Below are 13,276 nucleotides of genomic sequence, written 5' to 3'. Positions count from 1 at the left end.
ACGTCCTCCTATGCTTTCTGTTCAGTTATCTGTCTTCCCCAGGAAAAAAAAAAAAAAAAAAAAAAAAGATCGGTTTTTGCGATCGGCCATTTTTGCCGATCACCGATCGAGTCATTTGGAGTGAAATCGGCCGATTTAAATCGGTGGCCGATAAATCGGAGCATCCCTACAACCAACTTGTCCGTCTGAAGCTACCATAATGGGATCATTCGTGATTGGGCTACAAACAGTCAAATACTAAGCAAACATGTGTGTAAGACACAAATAACCTTGGATTTCATGCATTTCAAATGGCATATTTGTAATCATGATGACGTAGCCTTGTCTAAGAATGCATTTCACCATGTTAATTCCCAGTATAGTGAAAATACCACCGCTCATCCGTGATCAGACTTAGCTGGGGTGCTGCAGCTGAAGAGTATCAAATAGAGTGCAAAAAAGCAGCATCTGCACACTCAAATATGTGCAAAAAACGATGTTTATTGCAAGCTTTCGGTTCCCAGGCTATCGGACAATGTAAACAACAGCTGTATGACAAGTTTGTATGACGCAGTTTGACGAGGCTGAAAGCGCACAGGGTTGCCAGATGGGATTGACAATTTACAGCCTAAACTTTCTATAACCACGTTATATTCTTTTATAAATCAGAATCAAAATGTTCTTGCTTTGCGTACAACGAAACTCTCTTCTCTCGTCTATATAATATCTATGTTCCAGACTGCTTCAACAACGGAGTCAGTTTAAACATGATTCGTCCTACTGTTCACATTACTATTCATGATAATACATGTCATATAGGGCTGCCACAAACGATTATTTTCATAGTCGACTAGTCACCGATTAGTCGACTAATCGGATCATAAATTACAGCTTATCGCACAGTTACTCAATCGCTCTTATTTAGCTATCATCTTCTAAATCAGCTTCTAAATTTAGCTTGAAGTTGTTAGTTGTTGTTGTAGGCATGTGCTAACTAAAAATAAAGACAATTAAAATGATTGTTCACTCAAAAATAGATATTTTAATGAACTTTGCAGATTTATTTCTGGCATCACTTGCATGTAATGTAATGTAAAGAGTAGTAGAGGGTGCAAACTAATGAGTAAAATGAGGTAGGCTAGGCACTAGGCAACCAAAAGAATACAAAAACAAAAATAAATACTTGTACAGAGTACAAAAGTTTTGCTTTGCTTCACTCATCTCATAGTAGAACGCGCCTTCTTAGCACTGTAACGTTAAGACAACATTTTTAGCTATTTGATAAGTATCGCTTTGATGACAACATAAAATAATGTAAGAAGGCTTTTAACTCATTGACTGCCAAAGACGCCAATTGGCGTCTTATAGAATAGTAACGTTGACTGCCAAAGACGCCAATTGGCGTCTTATAGATGTTTTTTTTTTCCCGCGGGGATCGCGTTATTGACATGTTCTACACCTAGCGAGTGAATTTCAGACTTGGGTGTAATGTATTTCGGTCCCAGATGGGGGCAGTAGTTCGATAAAAGCCTGGAGAAGGAAGTGGCTTGCTGTGGGTTGTAGTAATGGCGAAACGGATCAGGGTATGTGCCAAACGCGGCGCGGAGCATTGCGGCGCGGAGCATTGCGGAGCATCGCGGCGCATCGCGGAGCAGCGCGGCCATCGCGCGACTCTTCAAACAGTTCAGAGTCGGATGATACAGAAAAAGTGCAAAAAAAATAATAATTCTGCAGAAAAAGCTCGTTTTCTCTGTTTATTGGTCAAAATCAGGTGTTTTTGCTGAAACCACCCTATGTTCTACGGCCGATTTCTAAACACTCAAAGAGGCTAGAAACAAACTTTCTTTTTCTGATGAAAGAAGAGAGTCTAAAGTTTTGGTAGATATGTTCAATGTTTATGTAGTCCGAAAAGTCAATATTTGGTGGGTCTTCAAAGTTCAGCGAAAATGCCCCAAAAGTCTGGCAGTGTGGAGCTCTCCGCTCTGAACATGGCTGGCAGTCAAAGAGTTAACGTAACGATATCGTTAGCCAACAACAAGCTAACTAGCTTACCGAGACGAGCCATCGTCTTCCTCGTCATCTGCCACAACATGCTTCCTTTTTAGATGCTCGCGCATCATAGACGTGCTGCCATGATAAGCGAGTTCAGCTTTGCAAATGTTACATTTTACATTATTTTTTTCAACGTTGTGGTTGAAATGCTCCCACACTTTAGAGGTACGAGGACAGGAAGACATTTCTCTGTTTGTTTTTCCGGGGAAGTCACGTGTGCCCCGGATGACCGACACTGCGCATGTACATCAAAGACACTGGGAGACGCTAGCCAGTGGCAGCTTCAGGGAAGAAAAACGAATGCTTATCGAATGAAATGAATGGTCTTTATTGTCATTGATATAGTACAGGTACCAAACAACGAAATTTGGGAGGGGGGGGCTCCCCTGGTGCTAGGCAAAAAAACAACAAAAAAAAAACGCTTATTTCAGCTCCAAAAAAACGTGCGACTATGGCGATTACCAAATATGTCGGCGACGATTTTGGTAGTCGACGTCGTCGTGACTAGTCGACTAATCGTGGCAGCCTTAATGTCATAACATCCAAGTATTGTTTAATAATTACAGATTAAGTAAGACAAGATACACTGGTGGTGCAATTAGTAATAATAGATAGCTCAGTAATAAAGTGTCTGTGCGCTTAAAATGTTCGTAGTCCGTATAGATGGGGTGTGCTTGGGGATGATAGTCAATTGTCTACAGTGGGATTGTTCATGTTCTTCAATGTATGGATATTGCGATCATTGGACTTATCGGGACGTTACCCACTGAGCACTCGGGAACAGTGAATCAGGAACGGTGCTCAACTTGTCCAGCCTCGTGCAATGAATATGAATATAAAAAGTTTATATATTTGCATGAATATCTATATACGAACAAAGATATATGTAGGCTACATTGTGATGGGTACAGGACAAGGGAGAATAAGATGTGCAGTGTGCACGTATATTCTTTGAGTGCACACACATAATATGTGAGGTAATATTTCGATTTATGTTGGTGGAAATTGTATCCATTTCAAAGCGTTTCTCCTGTTTCATCGTGTACGCATGGATCACAGTGTGCGTAGCCTAGAGGTGCGCAGTTTTTATAAATCCCAAAATTGCAGGAAAATTTGCCCCAGTTCCCTTTAAATCTTGAATTAAACTAATTTTCTCAGCTGATAACAACATCGTTAATTTTATTACGAGCCACATTCACTTCGCATGAATTACACTAGGCAGTGCGGCTCACATGCCTGTAATAACTCTGCATAACCAGTAGGTAATACCCGACGTATAGCTACGATCGTTTCCAGAGTAGTGGTATGGTTACTCTCCTGTGTGTGTTCTCTGATGAATCTTCAGGTATCCTGCTTGACTGAAACTCTTCCCACATTGGGAGCAGTGGTATGGTTTCACTCCAGTGTGTGTTCTCTGATGAATCGTTAGATGTCCTGCTTGACTGTAACTCTTCCCACATTGGGAGCAGTGGTATGGTTTCTCTCCTGTGTGTGTTCTCTGATGAACCGTTAGTTGTACTGCTTGATTAAAACTCTTTCCACACTGGGAGCAGTGGTATGGTTTCTCTCCTGTGTGTATTCTCTGGTGTATCTTCAAGGGTCCTGATCGACTAAAATTCTTCCCACATTGGGAGCAGTGGTATGGTTTCTCTCCTGTGTGTATTCTCTGATGAATCGTTCGATATCCTGCTTGACTGAAACTCTCCCCACACTGGGAGCAGTGGTATGGTTTCTCTCCTGTATGTGTTCTCTGATGAATCGTTAGATGTCCTGCTCGATTGAAACTCTTCCCACACTGGGAGCAGTGGTATCGTTTCTCTCCTGTGTGTGTTCTCTGATGAATCTTCAGGTATCCTGCTTGACTGAAACTCTTCGCACATTGGGAGCAGTGGTATGGTTTCTCTCCTGTGTGTGTTCTCTGATGAATCGTTAGATGTCCTGCTCGATTGAAACTCTTATCACATTGGGAGCAGTGGTATGGTTTCTCCCCGGTGTGTATTCTCTGGTGAAGCTTAAGACTTCCTGCTTCACTGAAACTCTTCCCACACTGGGAGCAGTGGTATGGTTTCTCTCCGGTGTGTATTCTCTGATGCTTCTTCAGGGCTCCTGCTTGATTGAAACTCTTCCCACACTGGGAGCAGTGGTATGGTTTCTCTCCTGTGTGTATTCTCTGGTGAATCTTTAGACTTCCTGATTGATTGAAACTCTTCCCACACTGGGAGCAGTGGTATGGTTTCTCTCCGGTGTGTATTCTCTGATGCTTCTTCAGGGCTCCTGCTTCACTAAAACTCTTCCGCTTTCCTGGTGTGGTGGAGCTGGGCTCGCTGTCTGAACCTGGGTTGGAGCTCTGCTGGTCTGTAAGAATAGGAACATATACAGGTCAGGGTTTCCGTTAACCGGTAATTCCCGGTCTTTGTCCGGTAAAATTAATTGAAGTCCGACAAATAGAAAACTCGTCGGACATAAATGTCCGGTGAAAATAATTCCCTCTAACCATTTTCAGCTGAGCACCAAACACACACACACACACACCACACTGCCCGAGAGAGAAGGACCCGCCCCCTTTAGTTAGCCTATAGGCTATAGGCTAACTAAAGGGGGCGGGTACTTCTCTCTCGGACAGTGTTGTGTGTGTGTTTGGTGCTCAGCTGAAAATGGTGTCCCGAAGCGGAGCGCTTTAACTTTATCGGACAATAACAAGGATAACAAACGAAACGGACAACATTTACACTAAGATGGAGACAAACTTCAGCGATATGATCTAACAGCCGGTCTTCAGGACGACATACAGACCCGTATGAGCTTACAGGGCTATCCCCTATCTATCTGAGAAAAGGCATAGCCTAGGCTGTAACATCGAACGGAAATTAGCCTATACGCATTGCAAGTTAATTTAAAGCCTATTTATTTTCAAAGAGTTTTATTCTATTTTATTTTATCTGATAAAAGGCATATGAACGGAAATTAGGCTAGCCATGTCACGCCAGAAGCCTACATGCTTGCACTGTTACTGTTCAATAAAATGTTATACATCTAGACATTGTGGTATTTCTTTATATACGTATCCCAGACTGCCTATCAATTGTTTCTCAATAAACAGTTATGTTCTCCCCATTGTCATACTCCCGAGCTAAACGAAATGCCTTCCCAACCAGCGAGACCTGGTTATAGAAATGACGTTGTTTTATTGATTAAAAAAAAGGGTAAAACTGGAAAGAGAAAATAGAAAACTCACATTAATCCCAAACAATTTAACAAACTTCAGTTAACGTAATGTGGAGTCCGTTCATTGATCGATGCTGTCTGTTCAGTTCCCAGTGAGGCGCCCGTTCAGCGCTGGACCCGTTCAGCGCTGGATTTGACGCATGGCATAGCGTGCATGCGTCAAATCATGTTATATTATTATATATTATATAGCTCGCATCTAATCGTATCGGATGAGAAATAGACATTAAATGGCATATATAGGCCGCTACACAACAGTAATCACCGCGACAAACAGCTATATTAGATTTGAAGAAAAAAAATTATGATTTAGAAAAAAAAATTTTTTATTATATTTTAATATGATGACCGGAATATATCACGTTTGTCCGGTAAATCGAATTCTTCCCGGACACGATGTCCGACGGCAAATTTTTCTAACGGAAACCCTGATACAGGTTTACATAGGCACATTTATTTTATACAGCAATTCAAAGTGCTTTACATACAGCATTAGGATATTAAGAAAAACATATATATAGAGAAATTAAATATCAACATTTGTTTATCTATCTAAGTATGTCTCTCAGAGAGATAAACCTCTGCACCTCCTACAAGCATCGTACCACCATACAGGATTACGGTCAGATTATCACGGGGAGTGGCTGCACATATGATGCAGAAGAGGTTGATTATCATTATTAAAAAATAATAGTCATAAATATGCTAATATTTGAATATAATTGTATATACATTATATAGTGTATCATAAATACACTTTATACACATTATATACTGCATCATAAATACACTTTATACACATTATATACTGCATCATAAATACACTTTATACACATTATATACTGCATCATAAATAAAATTGTATTTGTTCCATGAAAATCCGTTGAGGATTACAGACATAATCAAATGTAGGCTACTGCAAGTACTTTGCTGCGATAGCTATAGCGAGACCTACTGTACAGTTTATCACTCATAACTGTCTGTACATAGACATATAATATCTGTACATAGACATATAATATAACAATATACTACTGCGTATGTAACTTGGGTAAACCCTGTTATAGAAATAGCTTTATACTAGGTAGATTTTTAAAAAAGGATACTGGGTGGTAGAACACACTTATCTCGGAAAAGTCATGAAAGGAGGGTCCTGAAATTTTATCGACTTTAAAGGTAGAATTTATTTTTACTCACTAGGTCAAATGACCCCACCCATGTTGTTCCAAGATGGCGGCGCGATCAGACGCGAGGCTAGAGGGGCTCCTAACATCGGTGCTTTTTAGTGTTTTTAAGTACATTTGGATGTACATTTTTATGTCAGTACTTATAGGGAACGGTTGTGTAAATAGTACCTACAGCAGACTAGACTTACTAGAAGTTGGTGCGCAAAACGAGAGGACTGTAACAACGGAATTCTTGAAACAACAAAAGATCCCACTCGACATTGCTCGGTCACCGGGAGAACAATGGTACTCAGTCCCGTCTCTGAGGCGCAAACGTCGGCATCGAGATCGTAAACAACGCCGAGGCCGCAGGGGAGGCCTGCTAGCTAGGCTAAAGAGGAGCCCGGATAAGCCTGCTTTGCCGAGTATCTTTCTCTCCAACGTCAGGTCTCTGGCCAACAAGATGGACGAACTGAGACTGCAGGTAGCTTCCAATAACACCGTGGGGGACAGCTGTGTGATTATTCTCACAGAAACCTGGCTCAACGACTCCATCTTGGACTCGGCCGTCGGGCTAGAAGGCCGGACTTTACACCGTGCGGACAGGACATTGCTTAGTGAGAAGACGCGCGGAGGCGGCCTCATTATATCTACGAAGGACAGCTGGTGCTTAAACACGAAAACTGTAAGTAGCCACTGCTCCCCAGACCTGGATTACTTGACTGTTAAATGCCGACCCACATACCTCCCGAGGGAATTCAACGCGGTGTACATAACATCTGTTTACATAGCGCCTAGCGCGGATGGTAGCTTAGCATTGGCGTGGCTACATGACGTCATCAGTAGTGGACAGAGCGCAGACCCACAGGCAGTTCATATAATCGCCGGGGACTTCAATCATGCTGACCTGAAGGGAGTACTACCCAAGTTCTATCAGCATGTTAAATGTGCAACAAGAGGAGAAAAAACACTGGATAAGGTATACACCAACATCAAGCTTGCTTACAAGGCTAGACCGCTAGCTCATCTAGGCATGTCTGACCACGTGTCAATCCTCCTGATCCCAGCCTACACTCCCATGAGGAAAAGTGCTCCCATCACCACTAAGACTGTCAGAACCTGGCCAGCAGGGTCCGCTCCACTGCAGATCTGCCTGAATGACACCTCATGGCAGGAATATGAGCATGAGGACCTGGAACAGTTCACGTCGTTGGTTCTGAACCACATAGTGAACTGCACCAACTCAGCCACCGTGGACAAACATGTCCGGGTCTACCCCAACACGAAGCCATGGATGACTGTGAAGGTCCAAAAACTGTTCAAGGAGAGGGACAACGCCTTCTCAGCGAAGGACACACTGCTGTACAGCACCACCAGGGCTAACCTAAAGCGTGGCATCCAGGAGGCCAAGGCAGACCACAGAGAGAAGATTGAGGAATGCTTCCTGAGCAACGACTCCAGGCGGGTGTGGCAGGGGGTTCAGCACATGACAAACTTCAGAGCCAACAGGCTCACAGCCGCGGAGGACGACCCCCTGCTGGCGGAAAAGCTGAACTCCTTCTACGCCCGGTTCGACGAGGGGCGAACGGAGGTAACCACAACACAAACACCACTCTCTCCAGCTCTCAGCAGCCTCACCCTCACAGAGCATGAAGTGAGACGCGTGCTGAAGGCGGTGGACCCCAGGAAAGCCTCAGGGCCGGATGGCGTCCTGGGACGGGTGCTGAGGGACTGCGCCGACCAGCTGGCCGGGGTTTTCACCAACATCTTCAACCAGTCCCTGTCCCAGGCCACCATCCCACCCTGCCTGAAAACCTCAACTATCATCCCAGTCCCGAAGAAAAGCACGGTGAGCTGCGTAAACGACTACCGCCCGGTGGCACTCACACCAATCATCATGAAGTGCTTCGAGAAACTAGTCCGGGCCCACATAGTCACACGCCTCCCGCCCAACCTGGATCCATACCAGTTCGCCTACAGAGCCCACAGGTCCACAGAGGACGCCATCGCGACGACTCTCCACTCCACTCTATCCCACCTGGAGAGGGGAAACAGCTACGCAAGACTGCTCTTTGTGGACTTCAGCTCTGCCTTCAACACCATCCTTCCAGACAGGCTAGTGACCAAACTACTAGACCTGGGACTATCACACTCTATATGTGCATGGATCAAGGACTTCCTGTCTGACCGCCCCCAGAGGGTGCGGGTGGGCTCCCACACCTCCACAGCCCTCAGACTCAGCACTGGGTCCCCCCAGGGCTGCGTGCTAAGCCCCATCCTCTACAACCTCTACACCTACGACTTCACCCCCGTCCACCCCAGCAACTCCATCGTAAAGTTTGCAGACGACACCACCGTGGTGGGCTGCATCTCGGGGGGGGACGAGGTGGCGTACAGGGATGAGGTGGAGCAGCTGGGCAAGCTGTGCAAGGTTAACAACCTGCTGCTGAACCAGTCAAAGACACAGGAAATCATCGTGGACTTCAGGAGGAAAAAATCTGAGGTCCAGCCCCTGCTCGTCGATGGAGGGAGCGTGGAGAGAGTCTCAACCCTCCGATTCCTGGGGGTGCACATACAGGATGACCGGTCCTGGAAGACCAACACAGCAGCCATCATCTAGAAGGCACAACAGCGGCTCTACTTCCTGAGAGTCCTCAGGAAAAACCACATCAGCCAGGACATGCTTGTGACCTTCTACCGCTGCGCAGTGGAGAGCATCCTCACCTACTGCATCTGCGTGTGGTTCTCCAGCTGCACAGCCGCAGAGAGGAATGCGCTACAGAGAGTCGTGAGATCGGCCCAGAAGATCACCGGCGCCCCCCTCCCCTCTCTGGATGAGCTGTACAACACACGCTGCCTCAGGAAGGCCTCCAAGATCTCCAGAGACCCATCCCACCCTGGGAACTAACACTTTGCTCGGCTGCCCTCGGACAGGCGGTTCAGGACCATGTTCGCAAGGACAAACAGACTGAAGCTCAGCTTCTACCCCAGGGCCATTCAGGCCCTGAACACAGCAAAGACCTAGGTTCTAGGCCCTGGACAATCTAGACCAGTGTTTCTCAACCCTCTCCTCGGGGCGCCCCAGCCGCTCCACATATTTGATCTGTTCCACCACCAGCACACCTGATTCAACTAATCAAGTCCAAAGCAATTATGATTTGGACTTGATTAGTTGAATCAGGTGTGCTGGTGGTGGAACAGATCAAATATGTGGAGCGGCTGGGGCGCCCCGAGGAGAGGGTTGAGAAACACTGATCTAGACATTTGATGGCAGCTACTAGATTGAAATCAAGTGCAATACTGAAACACAACTGTGAACATTTCAAACCTGCAAACTGCGACACTTTAAATGAATGTGCAATAACACTATGTGCAATATGACAACCCTCGGGTACATAAGGTTCAGAGATAGGAAATGTTAGAATAGGTATAGCATAGCATAGAGTACAGCACAGTGTTTATTTGTATAGTATAGTGGACAGTGTACAGTGCCTTTATTTATGTAAACCAGCTCTTTTCCCTTCTTGTTTTTAGTTTTCTTTCCTAGCACCAGGGGAGCCCCCCCTCCCAAATTTCGTTGTTTGGTACCTGTACTATATCAATGACAATAAAGACCATTCATTCATTCATTCATGGCTGTTCTAGTGTTAATGACCCCATGGCTGTTATAGTGTTAATGACCCCACCCATGGCCGTTCTAGTGTTAATGACCCCACCCATGGCTGTTCTAGTGTTAATGACCCAACCCATGGCTGTTCTAGTGTTAATGACCCCACCCGTGACTGTTCTAGTGTTAATGACCCCACCCATGGCTGTTCTAGTGTTAATGACCGAACCCATGGCTGTTCGGGTGTTAATAATCTCGTTCAAAGCTCTGAATAATTGTGTGACAGTAGAGTGCAGTAGAGAGCAGTAGAGAGCAGTAGAGTGCAGTAGAGAGCAGTAGAGGGCAGTAGAGTGCAGTAGAGTGCAGTAGAGAGCAGTAGAGGGCAGTAGAGAGCAGTAGAGAGCAGTAGAGTGCAGTAGGGGGCAGTAGAGGGCAGTAGAGTGCAGTAGAGAGCAGCAGAGAGCAGTAGGGGGCAGTAGACGACAGTAGAGTGCAGTAGAGAGCAGTAGGGGGCAGTAGAGAGCAGTAGAGAGCAGTAGAGGGCAGTAGAGGGCAGTAGGGGGCAGTAGAGAGCAGTAGAGGGCAGTAGAGAACAGCAGGGGGCAGTAGAGAGCAGTAGAGGACAGTAGAGAGCAGTAGGGGGCAGTAGAGAGCAGTAGAGGGCAGTAGAGAGCAGTAGAGAGCAGTAGGGGGCAGTAGAGAGCAGTAGAGTGCAGTAGGGGGCAGTAGAGAGCAGTAGAGGGCAGTAGAGAGCAGTAGAGTGCAGTTGCTATTCCTAAAATTGATTTTTCTATCATATTTCTCTCTTTTCTGTTTTTATTATGTTTTATTCCCCAATTTTGTAAACTGATTCACTTACTTTAGACAAATGTGTAGTAAGTCACTTTGGATAAAAGTGTTTACATGTGGCTGTCCTGTAGTCCAGGACTGGGTTAGATTGGGGATAACAGTGTTTACATGTGGCTGTCCTGTAGTCCAGGGGGCTATTCCACGAAGCTCGATAAAGTTCTAAGCCTCGATAATGTTAGCTTGCGTTCGGTTCCATCAATGTGGCTCAAATAATTCGCTGCTTGGTTGAGCTCCTTCTGAGTCAGATATAATTCGCGACCAGGCTAAAACACAGGCTATAGTAAGACGCGCGTCAAAAAAGGCTCACAGGCGGAAACTAAACCCCGAACGACAGTTCCTCATGTGTCTTTTAGGAAATAGTAGTTAGTTCCCACTTCACACGAGATAGATAGATTAGATAGTTTGACTGTGTGATAGATAGATAATTTGATAATTTGAAAGTGTGATCGATCGATAGATAGTTTGATTGTGTGATAGATAACTAGATATTTTGAAAGTGTGATAGATAGATAGATCGATGGATACATAAATTAAAGTGTAAAAAATAAAATAAAATGACTAGGTATGTCTATCAACTTGCATTGCTGTTATCACAGCTGTCTGGTTGGCGTAGTGGTTAAGGCAGCCGGCTGGAGTCCCAAAGGTTCTGCAACAAGCTGCTGCGAATGTTTTATCAGTCGGTGGTTGCCAGCGTTCTGTTCTTCGCCGTGGCCTGCTGGGGTGGAAACATCTGTGCCAGGGATGCTGCGAAGCTAAACAAACTGGTGAAGAAGGCCAGCTCTGTGGTGGGGACCGGGCTGGACAGCCTAGAGGTGGTGGCAGAACAGAGGATGGGGAAAAAACTGGCGGCTATGCTGGCCAATCCCTCCCACCCGATGTACTGCGAGCTGGCGGGGATGAGGAGTAAGTTCAGCCAAAGATTTGTTCTCCCCCGTCAAAGTACAAAAAGATTTGGACAGTCCTTTGTTCCAGCTGCACTCCGACTCTACAACCAGGCCCTGCAGGGTGGGGGAGACCTGGAGCTGGAACTTGGAACTTTTTACTTATTGAGCCTGCACTGTTTTATCTATTTCATCTATTTATTTAATGAATGTTTTCTGTCTGCCCTAACAAAGCTGTTTGACAAAAAAAAATCCCCATTGGGGACAATAAAGGTTTTCATCATCATCATCGGTTGCGAGTTCGAGACTTGACTAAGTACTTATTATTATTATTTTTTTACATTTAACCGAAGCCTTCATGCAAAGGCTTCAAACACCATTGTAATCGTGTCAGTTCTTGTAAATTAGCCTGCACCATAATTTTATAGCCTACATACTTTTTTAGATGAGATTTTAGATTAGATTCAGACAACGAAATGCAGTAAAAAGTGCGCCTGAAGAGGGATTCGAACCACGTCTAAAAATGATGAATAAATCCAGTGGCAGCGGTCGATACCACTAGGCCATTGTGGCGATATGACGGTTTGTAGCCTGCTGCTGATATCACCACAGTAGTAATATTCATTTATTAAAATATGAACATATAACAATAACTGGGGCTAGTATGACCTATGCATTTAATCGGTCAGCAATGTCTTGCCAAACCATTTCCCTCGCCTTGTTAATTGCGGCAGTATTGCACTATTTTACATCTTATTTTTCCGTCTTCATAAAGATCAATAATTCGGGAATGCTGTGCAAATGTAGGACCCCTGCAGAGTGGAGTATCTTCATTTCGACAGATCGACTCTTCTGGGCTCTTTACGTCTGCGTGCACTAGGGATGGACGGTTTCCAATTATTGAAAGACTAAAACCGGGGTTTTCCGGTTAACCGAAAAATTCATAAAAAAACCCCCCGCCAATTTCAAATAATTGAGCCCTACTGCTACAATACACTCATTTCGAACACCATTAAAACACCGTAAGCACAGTCGCAACACATTTAGGCTACTTAGTTTCACAAATATAAGTGGAAAGGCAGACTTTTGTAAGCTACACCATACAAGAAAACACATGAACACTTAACACACCAGCTCCGCTGATCCAGGGTGCACGCCTGCACGGAAGATCATCTCTTGGAACAGCGTCTTCATTGAATGAACTGCTTTCTCAATATCTTGGTTCTTAGACAAAGTTTCAGCTGCTGCTCAATGTATTTAAATATTTGAATACTGCTCAATAATCACTGAAATATTAGACTTAGAATTATGCAGTGAACATACTTAAAGCTTTTCATAAAAACCACATGCCGCGAGACTGACTCGTCCTGAACGTAAGTCAATCAACAAAGAATGCCCCATCAAAATAAAAGTGCCCATGGTAGAGCTGTCAAAATAGAGCTTTCAAAATAAATGTACTATTACAGATAGAGATAAATACAGAACTACCTTTGCGTCACTAAGTGACCGCGTATCTT

Source organism: Nansenia antarctica, assembly GCF_963989245.1.
Source record: "Nansenia antarctica genome assembly, chromosome: 20".
NCBI classification, from domain to species: domain Eukaryota; kingdom Metazoa; phylum Chordata; class Actinopteri; order Argentiniformes; family Microstomatidae; genus Nansenia; species Nansenia antarctica.
Note: the sequence above shows the minus strand (reverse complement) of the source record.